This window comes from Nesoenas mayeri (genome assembly GCF_963082525.1).
Source record: "Nesoenas mayeri genome assembly, chromosome: 3".
NCBI classification, from domain to species: domain Eukaryota; kingdom Metazoa; phylum Chordata; class Aves; order Columbiformes; family Columbidae; genus Nesoenas; species Nesoenas mayeri.
In genome coordinates this window covers 82,818,059-82,837,348 of record NC_137544.1, presented here as the reverse complement: position 1 = coordinate 82,837,348, position 19,290 = coordinate 82,818,059, and the positions used below count along the sequence as shown (strand labels likewise).

Below are 19,290 nucleotides of genomic sequence, written 5' to 3'. Positions count from 1 at the left end.
CTTCTCTTTCACTGCTTTCTGACAGTATTCAGCAAGAGCTGGAGATAAGTCATGATTTAAATTCTCTACTTCATAGAAAAAAGATGGCTCTGCAGTTAAACCACAGGTGTCAGGCAGGCTAGATTCTCTTCCTGTTCCAATTAAAGAGTCACTCTGTACATAAGGCTTGCCATCATGCAGTATGAGGTTAATTATATTTACATAAGGGCATTTTACAGCCAAGCTCATTAATGTTTCTAAAGCTCCTAGCTGATGACTCCCAACTGAAATTACTGTACTAATGGAAGTCAGCATGTATGAAAGATGTGAAACAATCTTTTCTGTGGAGGTAGTGAAGCATTCAGGAACATCCCCAAAAACCAGTTAACATGAATGACTGCAAAATGAACTGGATGCATAGAAATGTATGAAAAGTATACATATCTGAAGCCAAATTCAGGATACAAATATGTGTTCAAATTCACTAGAAAGCAATCCTCAGTTTCCAGAGATTCTAATCCCAGGAGAGAAGCTCACTAGCAAGACAAAACTGAAGGTAGAAAGCTCTCTTTCATAAACACACGCATACTTATGAATGACTTCTTTGGCAGTCCACTCTTGATTCAGAGCAGCACTGAATTTTCCACCCAATAAATACTGCAGAAAGTACTTCCTGGCTTATTTCAGATAGCAAACATCTACATTAACCAAGAAATATGTTGTTCTTAAAGAACCTCCCTTTCAAAGGTAAGTTGAGGGAAGCTCTAAAGGATACCCCTTCTCAATGCTTTAGCACACCAAAACCACCATAAATTCTTCTAAACCTACTTAGAACACAAGCTTAGAAGCTTAATTTCAGGTTTTTCATTATGCACAATCAGGTGTTCTGGCTCTAAAATATTAACCTTTTACCTTCTGTCCAACTCCTTCTGACTCATCACAGTTTACTTTCAGTCATAACAAGGCAAAGTTATTATTCCTGTTTGGCTCAAGGAGACTCGTTTCTGGTCTCTGGCATTGATGAAACAAGCACTGGGAGAGGCATCTCACAGTACATCATTCCCATGTGCCTTTCTTCTGACACATGTATGGAATACCAAATCTTTCCCAAGAACCAAATGACCCTATTCTTCCTAGGCTTGACCTACTCCTACCAATTCTTACAGGTGGAAGCAAGAACTCTAATTTACAAATTAATTTTGAATACTCAAATAATTATTTCACTTTCTTTAGTTCGTAGGAGTTCACTGTCTGGTGGGACAGTGTGGTAGATTGCAGAACCAGGTAAAAATCTTAAGTCTTCAATCAGTCACCAGCTTCCCAGGTACTACAAATTCCAGCAGAACTACAGTAACGTCCCTATAGGAAGCATAATCAGAGAACAAACAGAGCAGGAGCTGACACTTCAGGAGTCTCTTCAGCAGAAGGGAGGTAAATGAACGGAATGTCAGAGTCCTGCTTCACCTAGAGAAGGCATCTCTCAGCAAGGGAATGCATCAATAAGTAGTAGGTCTGCTTCCTACAACTCAGCTATTTTATCTGAAAATAATCTCTGGAAATACTGACTTCATCCCTTTTTGCCTAACACGGAAGTTCCGCATTAGGTTCTCTGCAGTAACGGAAAAGTGCAGCTAAAATTTTTTTATGGTAGCATTCAAAGAACAAGGTGACATCTGGGATCCACTTTGCTCAGTGCCAAAAACAAAAAGAAAAATGGGGATCATTTGACATTTACTCTATTTCATTCTCATAATTTTAGAGAGCGGTGTTGGGAGAGGTTAACAGGAAAGGGAAATACTTAAGAGTCAGTTTCAAATACCATTGTTAAATGCAGTTTCAAATGCTTTGAAGTAAATCTGGTAGGTTTACTGATCTAGCATTATACTGGATTTTTGGGGGTGGAGTGGTAGATGGGAAGTGGAGTCTTGTGCTGCCCACACAACTATTGAATTAATTTTAACATATCCTTCACAGGGCAAAAAGAAACAACTACACCATTCAATCAGAGCAACTTGAAAGTGGTGAGGACTTGCTAAGTCAATCATCTTTAATATACCACAGACAACCAAGGACATACTCTGTATTTGTTACAAATCACTCAGTACAGAGGTGACATTTAAAGGATTATTCAGGACAAAATCCACCTTTAGAAAAAATAATTTTGAAACAGCGGCAAGATCCTGTAGCTAAGGGCACTTGCATAGTCTTATAACATCTTGCCATTGGTTATGACCTTTTTCTCTCATAGCAGAATATGAAGCTGCTACAGCTTGAGATCACTGCAACTGCTGATATAGACACTGTGTGAGCAAGACAGCAATTCCTGATAGTCCTTTCCTGTCAAAAGAATGTGTTCTATGAGGAACAGGCTGAAAAAGGGCACGCAGAATATCTGCTGCATTCGGTGTCCTTCTTGGATGTAGACACACCAAATACTGCTTAGCAAAGGCAACTCACCATTAATTGTGAATACTGAAACTCTAGGGAGGGTCTTTGGGCATGCTTTGCTCCTGTTTTATTCAGATTTGCACACAAAGTCTGAAATATTAATCTAGCAGAAGGGGCTACTGCAACAGCATAGATTATGCATCTAAACACAAAACGGTGCACCTTAGAAAAAGTGAGGTTCTTCAAAAGGGGAATCACTGGGATGGCAAGAATTCTGATTATGCTTTGCATTTAACAGGGAAGAGTCAGTCTTTATTTAGCATAAACTACTTTCACTTACACATTACTTAGTTACCTTGACAGCACCTAGAGCTTAATTGCAACTTCCAGCTTCCCGCTGTCCAAAAGAAAGGTGACCTTTGACTGCTGCAGTCACCTCCCACGTCCTTCTATAAACAAGACAGCTATTTAACACAGATTCAGTGCACTCCTCAGCACAAATGAAATCCCACTTTACACAGACATGGGCACCTCCCCCCCATCAAAACTGCTATGATACAGTTAGTTCCATGTCACACTCAAAAGCCCATACCATTAAATGAAATATTTCACAACAAATCACGGAACATCTGAAGATCAGCTACTCAGAGGCTGACCCAACAGCTGATCAGACATCCAAATAATGATGGATTTCTCTACTTAAGACATTTTCTTCTGATTCTTCCTTCTAGCTCTGTCTTACAAAACAGTATTATTGATTTTTTTTGTTTATGCTGTATTTTCTATCATCAATAATGACACTATTTTCTCAGCCATCCAGTATTCTCCCTCTCATTTTCACTCAGTCCATTCTTGCCCTAGCTTTTGAATGAAAAAGCAAAGCAAAAACAAAACAAAACAAAAACCATACAGAGCAACAGTACGGACTGAAAAAAAACTGATCTACTTGTGGAGCGCACTCTCCTCAAAAACAATACAAAGAGTTGAGTTGGTAACAATGAAAACTTTGTTATAAAACAGGAAATTCGCTCTCCTAAGCTTGTGGCAATGGTTCATTTGCTTGATCAACAAATTCCCATAAAGACCACAGCTTGGTAGATGAAGTTGATGCACATTTCCAAGCAGACTTCACTATGGAGACAAGAGGGATACGGACTCATCTGGATCAGGTCTAGCAATAAATTCACTTTTCCCAGTTTGTCACTATCCTCCTGAACTAAGTAATCCAAAGGAAGAATAGTTAGTACTCTTACCTTCATCAAAAGGAATCAGTATACTGAGTCTGAAATAGTACTGACCAAGTCTGCTTTTTGCTGACCCACTTTTTACTGATACATTTATTTATCAGAAAAGCAAACAGCAGGAAAAATGTTAGAGAAAAGCAAAATTACACCATCTGAAGCATTCAGGAAAGCAAATATCTACCTTAAGTGAACTTAACCCTTGCACAGAAGTTGCAGATTCTAATCTGTAGTGCTCTTTTAGTCTGAGTGCCATGGCCTGCAAGTTTTATTTATTGGCTACTAATTCATTATCACAAAAATCAAAGAATGGTTGGGGTTGGAAGGGACCTCTGGAGATCATCTAGTCCAACGCACCTGCTAAGGCAGATTCATCTAGAGTAGATAACACAGGAATGTGTCCAGGCAGGTTTTGAATGTCTCCAGAGAAGGAGACTCCACAACCTCTCTGGGCAGCCTGTTCCAGGGCTCTGTTACCCTCAAAGTAAAGAAGTTTCTCCACATATTCAGATAGAACCTCCTGTGCTTCAGTCTGTGCCCATTGCCCCTCATCCTATCATTGGGTACCACTGAAAAGAGTCTGGTCCCATCCTCTTGACATCCATCCTGAAGATATTTGTAAGCATTGATGAGATCCCCTCTCAGCCTTCTCTTCTCCAGGCTGAACAGGCCCAGCTCTCTCAGCCTCTCCTCACAAGAAAGATGTTCCAGGTCCCTGATCATCTTCATAGCCCACTGCTGGACTCCCGTCAGTAATTCCTTATCCTTCTTGAACTGGGGAGCCCAGAACTGGATGCAATACTCCAGATGCCACTTCACCAGGGCAGAGTAGAGGGGGGGATAACCTCCCTCAACCTGCTGGTCACACTCTTCTTAATGCACCCCAGGATACCGCTGGTCTTCTTGGCTACAAGGGCACATTGTTGACTCATGGTCAACCTGTTGTCAACCAGAACTCTCAGGTCCATCAGACTATTTTCTGAAAGGTAAGGCCTCTACCTTAAAACACATAAGCTATCACAACTCACCTTCCTCACTACCCTCAGTGTTTTCTGATGTCCCTTTAGGATCATGCCAGCCTTTCCTATTCCTCCCCAAGGAAGCTACAGGCAGGAAAGCCATCCTGGGGTGCAAGTTTGCTCACCCTCCATAGCTCCCTCAGTGAAGAAGACTCTCCTTGGGCGGACCCCTGAAACGCTGCAAGCTGTGTCTTTGTGGGTGAAGCAGTAAAGCACCATCAGCTAGACCCAAACATGGCTCTCATTCATGAAGCTACACCAGCCAAATCTCTGCGGAGAGAACTGCAATGTAAGGTTTCTCAGCTGGTTATTCCCATACTTACTCTCAAAATGAAAAACAGGAAGAGTAGCTGGCAAAGAGAGGTTCTGGTCTCAATTTTGTGTGTTACGGCATTTCAGCAATGCAAAAATATACTGTGCAGCAACCCGATAAAACTGCTTCCTTCCTTGTCAAGAAGACAACAGTAACATGGCAATCTGTGAGAAAGCTGAGTCTGACTAACTTTCAGAAGTGTTTTTTTTTTTTTAAATATAGTTTATTAAAGTTGTTAATTCTCTTAATTACCTGTATATCCTGCTGCTCCATTATAAAGCTGCACAGCTGGCAATTAATTGGATCCTTTTCTACTATGACTTTTATTCTCCATCAGATAAGTAATATTCTTCAAGAGAAAGGCCTTTCTTTTGTGTGGCTCACTTAAAGTTGATTTCATACATCCAGATTCAGTGATCATGCTGTAATCCCTTGTTACATTAGCTACCTTTTACCTTTTAAGACCTCAGCAACCAGACTAACTGTGCTAATATAACTAGTGCAGCAATGAAGAGTGTGCGCAGACTGTGAAAGATGAGCACCTCTGACTCCTGTCTGTCTGTACACATGGGACAGCAGCTAAATGAAGGGACTGCAATTTTGAAGCTGAGGCACCAGTCACTGTGTGCAGGAGTAACGCATTTGTTATGAAAACAAACTTTCATTTCACTGATCAGTTACTAACCTGCCAGCAACGTCAAAGACATCATAAGAAGTTCAAATCTTACTGTAGCTGTTTCCCTATCACAAACAGCAATCTGTAAGCCATTGACTTTTCATTGTCAGTTGACAAGAACAGCCCTAGAAGCTACCAGAGTGTGTCAGCATGTGGGCTTAACTTAAATGGCATTATTGACCCAGAAAGCAACCTCTTTCTACAGATAGCAAGAGAGTAAGCAATAAAAAACACCATTAGTTTTTCCACACATAGGTGTATAAACTGGATCATTAGTCTTTATTTAAAAGATATATGATCAAGTTCTACCATGAAAACGAGGAGAGAGAACTACTCCATTTCCAGTATGAAAAAAATTTGACAGGCTTAGAGATTCCTGCAATGATTATTGCATTAGAATGTGGCATAATGCAATTCAGCTCACACACATAATCACCTCAAGATCTGACCTTTTTGGTGGGTACGATCAGTACACATCTGACAGGTGTGTCTCTTACACAGCTTCTCATGGGAAGGGGCATGGGGCATGGGTTTGACTCCCAGGGATCTAGCAATGCTTTGAATCTATTCAGAAACTGGTACCATTCCAATGGCTTACCCATTGGAAAGAAATTACAAATATCAGGTCTTCTATAAACAGCTGCCAAAGGTTTAATTATACCAGTGCTGGCAGATACCACAATAATACAAATTCTTTTCTCTGTGTATTATGTCATAAGATAGCTAATAATGAACCTTTATAAAGGAAGGAACCAGAGGACTTGAATCTTGCATGAGAGATATTAAGTTTTGAAGAAACACAAGAGAGCAGGTTGCCCAGAGAAGTTGTGGATGTCCCATGCCTGGAAGAATTCAAGGCCAGGTTGGACAGGACTTTGAGCAACCTGGTCTAATGAAGGTGTCCCTGCCCATGGCAGGGGGGTTGGAACTCAATGATCTTTCAATGTCACTTCCATCCCAAACCATTCTATGATTCTATGAGCTACTTTCAGGGAAGAGTCAACTCATTTAGAAGAAAGGCAGATTTTGGACCAAGCAATATAAAAGCCTGGGAAATTTGAGTTGAGAGAGACTGAGAGATCTTTCTCAACTCAAATATTTTAAGTTTGAATATTTATTCTGTAGTATTCTTTTCTGTACACTTTCTTAAATCATCTTCACATAGAAGAACATTTTTAAAAACTGATTAAATAAACGTTGACCTCTGGCACCAATGATTGTTCATACTGCTTTCTCTTCTGCTGCCTCAATGAAATATTAACAACTTATCTAAAAGGACTCTGAGAAGAGTCTTGTATATCCTGATCCATCCTTTAGAGGAATAAAACTCAAGGTGCGCGTTTGAATGCTTTGTTAAATTTGCATCTCTCAAGACAGGTCTAATGCTTCAAGCACTCTCAGCTCTTCTGAAAATCCACTGAAACCTACAGGCAATAAAGTTTCAAAACAGAAATACTGTGTTCAGATCTTAGTGTCTAGTCATTAAGTTGATGCATCCCTTCCCTTCATTTCAATTTAGCTATTACCTGCATTCTAGTAAGAGCTCTGATCTTAAAAGAGTCATTTGTCTCATTCCTGAAGAAGAAAGCATCTCTTCTGCTTCCTCTGTTTGGGCTCAGTTGCACAGAAAGCATTTAGAACTGCAAAGTACCCAGTCTTTGGCATGAAATTTAGTTCTTAAAATGTTGATATCAGCTTGAATGCTCACAATGAAATTAATATCACTGAAGCTGCACATATTCGGGTGAACCATTTAACTCATCTTTTGTAACACTGTCTAGGAGCCAGTTTGCTTTCTGAACGCTGACTAATGCTGTATGAGGTTATGAGGGCTCAGGCACAGAAATAAGTTTCTGTGCTGAGTCGTAACAGCTGTCCACATGCACACACTTGGCCTGTGGCAAACGCAATAATGATTTATCTTGCAATCACTTTTCTAGTGCTAAGTCAAAGAAATTATCTTAATTTTGCTAGGAGCATGCATTCAGTTACCATATATTAGTAAGCTTGCTAAGCAGTTATCACACTGATCATGTGTTTGAGTCCTAAGACTTAGATTCGGCTAGGAGAGCCAAACAGGAGCCATTATGCTAGGCTGAATGCAGATCTGCTCAAAAGTTAGACCATATGTTCAGAATGGTCCAGAAACAGCATTTACCCTCAACTTCCATGCTGAAAACTTCTACCTTTGCAGTGAATGCCACGAACCATGGCATCATCCACCATCTCACAGTGTAACAGTCATACTGAATTGCATTGCCCTTTGGCTGTCTGTAGCTGCCTTCCCCCTTTCTGTCCCTCCTCTTAGTAATCCCTTGCAGGTGTTCCTTCTTTCATGGTACCAACATGGGGATGTAGCAACAGCTGATTTCACAGTTATTAGCACTAATGGGAGCTGCCATGAAATCCTCTCATTTCCAGAGAAGTCAGTACGCAGCTGCTAAAGAGGAAAAAAAAAAAAAAAGAAAAGAAAAGAAAACCAAAGCAAACACTGTTCTGCAGAAGCTATGTATCAGCAGGAGTGAGCTCTCTTTAAGTTTAACAAGGTTGGTCTTCCTAATCTCTGTCACAATACATGAACACCTGTCTTACTTTCATGTTAATAACAAAAATGTCCTGCTGGGGTTTTAAAATTATTTTATGACAGCAACTGCCATCATTTTTAACAGGAATACATGAAAAGAATTCAAAAGGTGCCAGAAGAGCCTTCAAATTAGATCACTAGCTGGACAGAAACAGTTCCTTCCTGGCCCTGAAGGTGAATACCTTAGGGCATAGGTTTGATTGCATTACTACCTTAGTTTGCATAGCTACAGCTGTTATTAGCAGTCATAAAAACCACTTGACTATAAGCATTTGACTTAGAGGTTACTTCCTGCAGTGAATTCTGTAGGCTGACAAGGTGCCAAGTTATGCTATGCTGTCTTCTGTTTGTTCTGCATTTACTGCCCTCTCAGCTAACAAAAGCAAAAAGAGCAGCAACACATCCTCAACTGAACACCAAATTAAGTTCTGTTGGTGTATACTGTAAACCATTAAGAACTGGGTCTCTCTGTGTTCTGGTCAACTTCCAATGGCAGGGCAAAGAGGTCACGTTGTGAGCATCGGACAACACACTTGCTCTGGTACTCTGCTGAATGAGGTGGGTATTTCTTGCACAGCATTAAACATATTCTCAGCTTTTTACATATAGTCCTAGTCTACTACTTTTCTCCAAGATAAATGTGCATTTGCATCACCTCATTTGTTGCAACTTCTGTCATGTTTTCAATCCAAATTCTTTGTTTCAGTTGGCCATTTTCAATATGCAAGTCTTGAAGGGATCCAAGCCAAGCATGGTTTCCCAGGAGCCAGATGAACATCACATTAGCTGAAGCTGACCTAGCATTTAATTCAAGTGCACACAATGATCTTTTCCCAGTATACATAATCTGCATTTTAGTCTGCAGAAACCATCATAATCCATCTTCACTATGACAGCTTTGCACAATGAAATTATACTCCCACTTTTAATTCGAGGCCTTTGTACACTGAAAACTTCAAGCATGCTGACTGTCCATTCTCAGCTAGAATTTAGTGCATATTCATTTGCAAACTGAGTTTCTCCTGACCAGTTAAATAAGGCCAGATGAAGAACCATATTTTCTCCTCACCACTGATTTTAGATTACTCTTTTTAGACAACACAGACACATAACTCTTTTACTTTCCTCAGATGGTATTAAAAATAATATATATATATATGAGGGATCAGTTTGGAAGATATGAACGACAGGTATGCATATTTTCAAAAGTGCACGGTTCTGAAAAGTGAAAAATAGAGTGGAAGAGGCACTGGCTCTAGTCTGGCTGTGCCCTTTCTGAAAAGGCGGGAGAGGAAACAATTGAATATACTTAACCTGCAGCACTAACAAATGGTAACCGTTCCTCAAAAGAGGATTTTCTTTCAAATTCCATCAGTATAACCTATCATGAGAATTTTGGATAGACAAATAATCAATCATTTGATTCATTTAGGGTTATTTTCCAGTAAAACATAACTTAGATCAAACTAAGGCTATACTCCATACAGCTTTAATGATCTTCTGACTAGGAGAAGGGCTACAAAAGGTAAATAAATGGCAGTTCTACGCAAAGTCTTCTGCATCTTACTACCTAATGTGTTTAACTTTGGAATGCAGTGTGCACAGTAAATATTACCAATTATTTACTCTTTACTCATAGGTACACTTGGTGTCTATTTTCAAAGCTGAATTTGTTCACAGTACATCCACTATGTGTTCTTCCGGATGTTGTCATGAATTATTGCCAGTATCTGTAGTACATTAATCCCAGGTAGACCTGTACTTCATGAATCATTTAAGGCCCTTGTAATTTTCTTAATTTCTGAGACAGGAGAGAACAACAAAACTACTTGGAAAACTTAAGATATCTTAACAGTCAAAAGCCAGGAGGTTGAGAGAATATCAGCTTAAGAAAATTGTCTGAAAATATACAGTCAAGTCTTAGAGCTATGTTTATTTCTTCCTCATAGAAGTCAGCAGAAATAACCTTCAAACAGCACTTCTCTACTTTTTTTTTTTCTTTTTTTAAGCACAGTAACAATGAATATACACTTTCTTTACACAGAACACAAAGACAGACAAAGAGTCATTGCTCCAAGGAGTTTGCACAATAAACTAAACTGACAAAACACACTTCACTAGGGTCTAAAAATAAACAGTTATTAAAATTAGTGCAGGAACTGTTGGTTGATATTTTTTATAAGCAAACAGCAAGATTACATTAACTGGCCCCTTGGGAATAAAACAGATTTACAATAGATTTAATTAAAGGCATTTAATGAAGTCCAAATATAAGAACAACAAACAGGCTCATCATCTGAGATGGTGCCTAAACTCTAGTAAACCATTCTGAATTGTAATACATGCCTCATGGTTATCTTCAGTTCTCATTTTGGCTTTCAGCACTCCACAGAGGATTTTTATTTGCACATATAATGTTTTTGGGTTTTTGCTTTCAACTTGTTTACTGGGTTTGTAATGTAAAACTTTCAGAAGTTACTTTAAAATCAATTTTTTAAAGAAAGCCTTTAGTCTATTTTAATTAATTTTTCATAATGCATCATGGACTAATTTTCTTCTCCACAGTGACATGCCAAAATAAGGATCACTGACTACAGGTCACTGTAGTCAGAAAAGGGTCTTACTTGTCTCTTCCCAAGGTTTACTGTAGGCATTTACTAAGTCATCTTGCACAGCTATTTACACTAGGACAAAGGGAACACAAGACAGGCATGAACTAGCTCCAAAATGGAGAGCACTGTTCCATACATAGGATAATAAAGAACCAAGCCTGAAACACTTGTAGAACTGCTGCTTAGTGTGTATTCTTAAGAGGGGTTGAAACCCTTCCCCTTCTAAAACAATTGGCTTTCAGAACTCTGTGTTCTCTGATTCTTTGATATTTCTTAATATCAGCAGAATGGCATACAGTTGCTAAAAGTAAAAAGCATGATGATGCTCTGTCACCAGCATAGATTCTGAAATCAAGCTCATTCCACTGAAGTTTATGGGCAATCTCCTTTGGAAAAGCAGCATAGGAGTCTTTCCTAGAGGAAATGAAGTGGAAGAAAAATATGTGTATGTGTATACATAAGTACAAGCGCACACAATAAAGAAAGCCAACCAAACACGCAGGGGAGGGAACAAACAAACAAACAAAACCCACAAACAAACAGAAGTGGAGTGACTGTATTTATGCATGAAGTCATTAAATACTCATACTATTTATGCATCAAACCAAAGATTTAGGGATAATTCTCCAAATACTTCCCACAACTAAGCTGCTCTGCTCACAATGACCACAGCAACAGAAGCCACACAAAATGGGTGCATTTTACCTTGTGGCTAACCCAGAGGACTAGAATTCCAAAATACCCATTCTTGCATAGTGCCCCCTACAGGCAGTGGGTTTCATGCTCCCATGGTTCAGCCCTATCCAACGGAACTAGATTATTATGGAAGTTCAAGAAATAAATATTACCATTTCAAAGCTTGATTTCTCCAGCAGAATAGTATTACAGAAGGCTCCCTAGTAGGAAACAGAGCATTGTAGAAAGATAACAGGATTTTAGTACTTGCTGAAACTATTTTCATTAGGAATTAAGGCAGAGTAAACAACAAGGGAGAAATATCGTAGATGCAGAAGCTTTTTCAAAGAATAAGTTTCAATGATACTACAACCTCAAAAACTTCAGAGGTCAATTTAAAACTTCTATAATCTTGTTCTTTCCCAAAGGCATGCTTTCAAGTGAATCCCTCTAAAGGAAAGCCCTTGCTTTCAAATTTTTTTTCTTTTCAGAAAGCACAGTAGCAGCTTGTTGTAAGTGGTGAAGTGTATGAACTCTATGTAGTTGATAAAAATTCCAGCTTAAGCCATATTTGATGATAAAACAATTAACAAGCAAGATATTTTTAGTCAGTCTCCTCTGTTTTCAAAGCTTCTCCAAATTGTTGTGAACCATTATAATTTCTCTGTTTCATAATCCACTCTGATATTGACTCTTCCAGGAAGGCACAGAAAAATCTTATTTCCACATATGAAATGACAAAATGGCCCTTTTTTTAATCCTGAGTGGAACAGAATAAAAGGTTTTCTCAACTCTCTGCAAATTGCATAGCACCCATCTCGGGTATATTCTTCCACTTTCCTGTACATCTGCTTCTTAACACATAAAACATGGGACAATGAAGTTGCTTCGTTCAAGTGTATTGCCAAGGTTTAGGTTTGATGCTCAAAGTATTTTGTGTCCTTTTACAGGAAAAGAATTCTACGTCTGCAAAATATTATACAGTTATTGTTCCAGCTATCTTTCAGCTCAGTTTACACTATATGTTTCCTGGTAGAATTTAATTTTTCCCCACTCATGTCAGTGCGACATTTAAAAAGATATTGGGAGCAAGTTCTCTAATCCCCTACACACAAACCATTCTCTTGCTCTAGTAGAGTTGTGGTTACTGACAGGTCCCTTGGCTTTCTGTGGTACCATCTATGGATTCTCCAAGAAATTACAAAGGTGTTTCTACTTAGTGTCTTCAAAATGGGCACAAGAATACCAGCAGCAATAGCATTAACAAAAACCTTTTTTTCTCATGAACGATATAAAATTATCCAGCAGATAAAATGGGCTACTGAGAAGCATCAGTTGTTTTCCAGTATTTCTGGTAAGCATTTGTAACTAGTAGGTGTCCTCCTACTCTCTTACACTCAAAAGGAAACCAAGTCAATATTAAGAGACATAACATTCAGGGGGTAGGGAGAAGAGGCAAATAATCACAATATATTAATATTATTAAAGTCATTGAGCAGCAAATGGAAAAGGAAGCATAGAAACACACATCACTGAGCTTGGAAAAATCTCATAACCTACATAACCTGCAAATACATAATCCCTATCTCAAGTTCCTTTCCAGAAATCTTGATCTAGTCCAAGCTATCATCACACCAGGTATCTCCATTTCACCTACTTATATAATAAGTGGGAATAAATCTTGATAAGCTGGACTCTGGCAATGTTTAAAAGGATCTTTACAACTGCTCTGTGGTGCAAGACAACACTCGGGAGATAATCAGCATCACTACTAAATCCTGGCTGCAAATGGCACTTCCAGGCATTTAGGATTACAGAGGCAAAGAGCCTTGTGATGACTGAATGGGGCAGAGAATCATGAAAAGCTGCTAACATGAGAACTAGATTTTCTGCTCCAAAGCACTTATTTACATGAAAACAACTTGATCATTTATTTAAAGAATCATAGAATCATTTAGGTTGGAAAGGACCTTTGAGACCATCAAGACCAAACTGTTTAGCATGTGCACCTAAAAATAAAATAAAATAGATAAGCTTTATTACATGCACTGATGCTCTTGTAATTTGTCAGGGCAGCCTGCTGACCAGGAGCCTTTAGCTGTGTTGTTCCCCTAAGTCATCTGAAGAGTAGCTGGCTGTATTGTTTGCTGAACAGAGCAAACGCAGTTTTGGTTTACTCTACTTCAAAGGAAAAAATCAGAAATCTCCTACAAGCTCTAAACTAAGCCTCAGTTAAACCTGCCTAACATTGCAAGACTCTTCACAATGACTGTCATAGAAGCTGGACCAAATGTAGACAAAGCTTTCTGAGCACATCTTCCCTTTCAGTTCTGGCTGTGATCACTTCCATGATGTACCTGTATGGTGCAATTAAGAATCGTGTCACATTCATCTTTACCTACTTCACATTGGCAATGAACTCCACACAAAGTCTTCAGGGATCAGACAAACCAATCGATTAAGAAATTATTATATCTGATTACTATACATTTTTTTCTGATGCGTTCGATATAATTTCTTTAATAACACTCAAGTTAATTTTCCATCTTCTGTGTGGCACTGCAGTAACTGAGAAAATATACAAGAATAAAACAGATATGTTTGAGCTTATGGTTTCTGTTTACATCCAGCAGCACTGCCTAGCTCTAGCAGCATAAAACTTTTCAGGAAGAAAACCAAAAATGCTGTCTATCAGCTATCTCTCTGTTACAGGAGAATAGGAAAAAAAATATCATCACTCTGTATGCTTTAAAATAGAAATATTTTTCAAATCTAGGCCTAAACTCTCTTCGTAATAACCCTGACTTCCTTGCAAAGTAATAAAGAGTGTAGTAAAAAGTGTACATAAATCACAGAATTCACATCACAGGTGTGTTTTGTAATTATCCAGTGATACCAAGCTGCACTCACTGTAGATCAATGCAGCCACAATGAACTTAAGGAAGCAGAAGTGATTTCATCAAGCACAGTTCCAACCTTTAATTCTTTTTCTGTCTTTCCTGTTAGCCAAAAGCCTGTGCATAAATTTAGCCAGCTATTTAATAAACACATACATATGCTACTTCCACAAATTAAAAAAAAAAAAAAAAAAAAAAAAAAATCAAGCATTTTGAAGTAAAGCATGACAGACACATGGATTTAGTTCAAAGAGTTGTTACAACAGAAACACTTCACTTGCATTCCCACCCATACAACTATTGCCTTGCACTGATTACAGCTTAGTCATTTGATGCCCACATCTAACAGTGAGACCTGGGACTTTTTTGGCTTATAAAACCCAAGTCCTCGGATATCTTAATGGCATAATCGATGGTCATTCTTGTGCTCCCATACAAGGACGAGCTGCAGATGCTCCTGCTGAGGTTTGCTAGTGACATTAAGCAGAATGTGCACAAACCAACCCCTTGGAAGAAGAAAGCTCATTACCTTCCGTTCCCTTTCAACATCAGAGTAGTTCTGAATTCAGCTAGAGAGGTTAGGTGGGAGTGAAAGTTGAAGTGCAGTTTCATTTCTCCTCAGAGCAGTTTGTAGATTCAAAAGATGGTCTCATTAGCTGGGAGGGGCTTTTTCTCACCCCTATACAGATGTAATCCTTCCTCATTCTTCATAAAACACAGCTAGGCACATTCAAAATTCAAAAGCTGCTGGACAATCACCCTTCTGCTTTCATTTGTCAAGAAGAGGCTTTCCAACAGACTCTTCAGTGTGGGGTCAGATCAGACGTATATAGAAAAACAAGCTTCCCCATCCACCAGCCCAAAGAGAAGTTGAGCCCACTTAGAGTTCAAGACACCATATTCATTCCCATCACCACAGCTGTTCTCACACTCTGGCTCATGGGATCTTACAGGGTTGATGCTGATCTTATTCTTAGCCGTATTACACCAATGTAGCCATGTCAACTGCAAAGCATTTATCCTGGAGTGAGACGTAAGAGAGTCTGGCCCCGAATGTACTTTATCTGACAACCCCACCTCTCAAGTTCTCAATGCTCTGGAATATAAGGGAACAACCACCCACTTTAACTCGGATCCACTGAATTAAAGAGAACTGTCTCAGCAGAGAATTTGATGCTCCATTTCTGATGCCATTTCAGAAACACTTTAAATAAAACAATGGTTTACCATGATAGCTGTGTAGAATCATATTTCAGAGCTACATCAGCCTCTAGCTATTTATTCCTGACTTCCCAGAAGCACAGCATAGCATCAAAGAAAAAGGTTTTGTCAATTTATATTTTGCACAGTAATACAATTCTTCATATTTAAAAGCCCAAACCTTTTCCTAAGCAAAATTAAAGCTTAGAATGGAATTTTACAAAAAGTAAACAAAAAATTTATGCTGGTGTTCCTACATCTATTCTTAATTCTATGTCACATTTATGTAAAACAATATAAGAAATAAATGTCTCAGTCAAGGAAACAATACATTTATTTGAGTGGCACTCTATGGGAATCTAAAGGTAAATTCCTAAATATTTGCTTTCTAATTCTTTTGTCATCCCCTCCTTCCCTTCTGCATCTCAGAACGAGTTACCCTTGGTTTTGTACATTTCTATTTTCTTTCTTCTTGCAACAGATGTTGAACAATAGCAAGATACAGGGCGAATGAGCCTCGGGACTGAATCTTTATGCAGCTTTAAAGACAAACACGTTGCTCATATGAATTATTTCAAATGAAGAGAGTTTCTAGAAATCAAATCTTCATATGCTTGAGTAAGAAACAAACAAAAAAAAAAAATCTGAAATGTACAGCACTTGTATTGAACTCTGGCAATGTTGTTGAAACTGTTGGAAGCACTCTTGGCTGATCTGTTCATCACAGGCCTCCATCCAAAACACAGCACCAGTCATCTGGTGTCATCTGGTGTTTATCCTTCACCAGGTTCAGGCTGTAATCTAGGCTCTCTCTCCAGCTGCCACTCAAGGGCCACTTTCAGAACAGAAGGACAAAGCGTCTAAGAGCCAAGTACATCCGTATCCATCTCCCAGTCAGCCCAGTTACACCTGTGCTGGAAAGCTTCAGTAGTAGTTTCAGGAATTCTAGTCCTTTGCTATATGTTGGATGTATTTAAGGAAGCCCTTCTCCATAGAAATGTAAGATACCCATTGCCTTATGCTATTCAGAAATCTGTCTCTTACTTTTTTTTTTCTTATCCTAATATCAGAAAGAAGGGATTTTTTTTTTTTTTTTATTGCCCACAAACACATAATCCCTTTATGAATTCTTCCAAGTTTTTGGCCTCGATACTTTTCCCACAGTAATAAGATACACAGAACTGTACACTGCATGAAAAGCGTATTTCCCCCTCTCACTTCCAAATTGGCTGTCTTTTAACTCTCCATGTTCTTGAACTATGAAATAAAGCAGAAGCTGAACATTTTTCTCTCTGATTCTGTGCCACCTTATTTACAGTGTGGGAAACAAAGGGATAATTTTGTGTTGATGTATCAATTTGTCTTCTCTTTCCCTCCATTCCATCTATACTTTATTTTCCCCACTGTTAAAACAGCTCCTCTCAGTTTATACTCTTGTTCAATGATGCAAGCAATCAGCACAGCTATTATTTCAGGAAAGAAACTAGCCTCACACATGGACAAAATCCTTAAGCTACAGAGCAGGGGAAGAAACCAAGACTCCAAATCCTCACTAATTGTGATCTTCTGGCTTTCGCTAATTTACAGGATTAACTCACTCCTCTAATATTCCACAGATTTCTTCCTCACATCACAGCTGAGTCATGGGGTTTTCATACTCATAGGATAAGCCTACTTAGCTCTTTTCAGTCCATGGGATACCCTTTACCTCTTTCTTCCCTTGGTCACCCAAGTATCATGAAGGGGAAAAGTAATGATTCTAAGGTCATTAAGCCATGCATAAAAATGCCTTAAGAGATCAAATCACACCAGAGTAATGCAAAAATAAACCCCTCCTACAGTTCACATAGACTTCAGTTTCCCCTCCATGATGCTATTAGAGAATCAGTATACAACTGGGCTGTTAGTTGAAGGGGTGGACAGGAGGAATGGAATACAAATAGCCAAGTCCTCTAATATACAAATTGAATGATCAAACAATCATGGCAAAATGTCAACTGACGACATATACAGACTTCAGTAGGGCCACATCTAATTATTAGTGATGTGGTTTAAAAAGGCTTTTAGTCAGAGGAAAGCTACTTCAGAGATAACTAATGCATGGAGGATGAGAGTAACAGAGATAATTAAGCAGGGATATCATTTCAGTGCCAATGAATTTGTTTGACAATCTGTTTCTTGGCCTAGTCAAATTTTGGAAATAAAATTCCTGTACTTTCAGTCTACAGTCTCACTGTAGAGTTTCTTTCTTGTTAGAGTCCATGTCACAGAATGAAAACCACTATGAGTGCAAGAGTTTGCACAAACTTGTTCAGCATCATCATCCATGAGCTCAGAGTGATAGGAACAGTCTTCTACTATGTTCAGGGAGTCATCATACTCAAATGTGGATCTCATAAATTCAGTGACTAAACTGCTGTTGAAACACAAGCTATCCAAAAACCTAACTGCAAAAGGCAAAATATCTCCTGCATTAGGTATATCATACTGAATTGTTTGTGTTCACTTAAGAACACAGTACTAGAGGACACAGTATACAAATCTCCTTTTCTGTTGTTGTTAAGATGCTTTGGCAACATAGGTCTGGCTCTAGGAAGCATGGAATAATTAGAGACACCTTTCCCTTCCAATCCCAAACATACTGTGATACTGTGATATCTTTTAGTCTACAGATGGAGCAAGTAACCTGATTTCTGTGCCTTGCATTATATACTTCAGAAGCGACTTAAACTACCACCAGCACTGTTGTAGCAATCATTAACATTTTAGCTTTATCCTGCTGAATACTTTAAGAAGCAACAGAAGCAGTAACATGTGGAGGATAAATAAATGAGACAGCAGAGACCTGGAAAAAAACTTGGAATCAAAACCCTGCATGGGAATATTCCCCACACACACACTGGCTCTGCATCTGAACTCTTCAACTTGTGCCCAACTCTAATCATTACCAGTTTATTTTTTAAAAGCTTGTGCCTGAAAGAAGTGATGTGTTATGAGACAACTGTGACCTAAGTAAACTCCAAACAAATAATTCATCACTGCAAAACTCTAGAACAAGCTGGTACTTTCTCAGAGAACAGTGTTCTTCTAAACACACATTATACATAAAGAGGAAACAGAAAGCACATACTGTAGGCTTTCATCAATTGTACACAAACAAAGCCTTTGATAACTCTCTGAATAGGCTTGAGATCATTATGCCTGGGGCCAAGAGGCTCTTAGCGGTTTAAGATCTCATTTTCCAAACTTTCCGTCAAAAGCGTCTTTTTAAGTGCAGGGGAAAAAGGAACACTTTTTCCTTGAATACCGTTAAGTTCACAATACCCCTACTCAAATCCTTACATGCACATCTTTTTCCTTACCAAATTCAAACTTCACAACCTCAAGGTCTGGAGCAAGAGGAGCTCACTCACATCAAAAGCTACATTTTCTGTTACCCATCCTTCCCTTTCACAGCCCACACAGTTCCTGGAACAGCTGGCCTTTTCCAGTTCCCTAGCTCTCTCTTACCTTCCTGTCACTCAAATCTACCAAACACACTGTGCTTTTCTTTGTTTTACCTTTTTAAATAACTTACTTGCAGAAGTGAAAAGATTCTTATGCAGATCCAGGAAATGTCCACTATTTTATGTCCTGCAGTTCACACCACAATGCAGTTAAATGTCATGCTTTCTGTTTAGAGGCAGATCAACATCTGAGAACTGTA

At 38.8% G+C, this 19,290-nt stretch overlaps 1 protein-coding gene across 1 annotated transcript in view; it reads right to left on the bottom strand.

Moving 5' to 3' along the window:
* KIF26B (kinesin family member 26B) overlaps window positions 1-19,290 on the bottom strand; it is a gene marked incomplete at both ends in the record, with an annotated part of 294,143 nt that overhangs the window by 181,738 nt on the left and 93,115 nt on the right. The gene's annotated exons all lie outside the window — the stretch shown is intronic.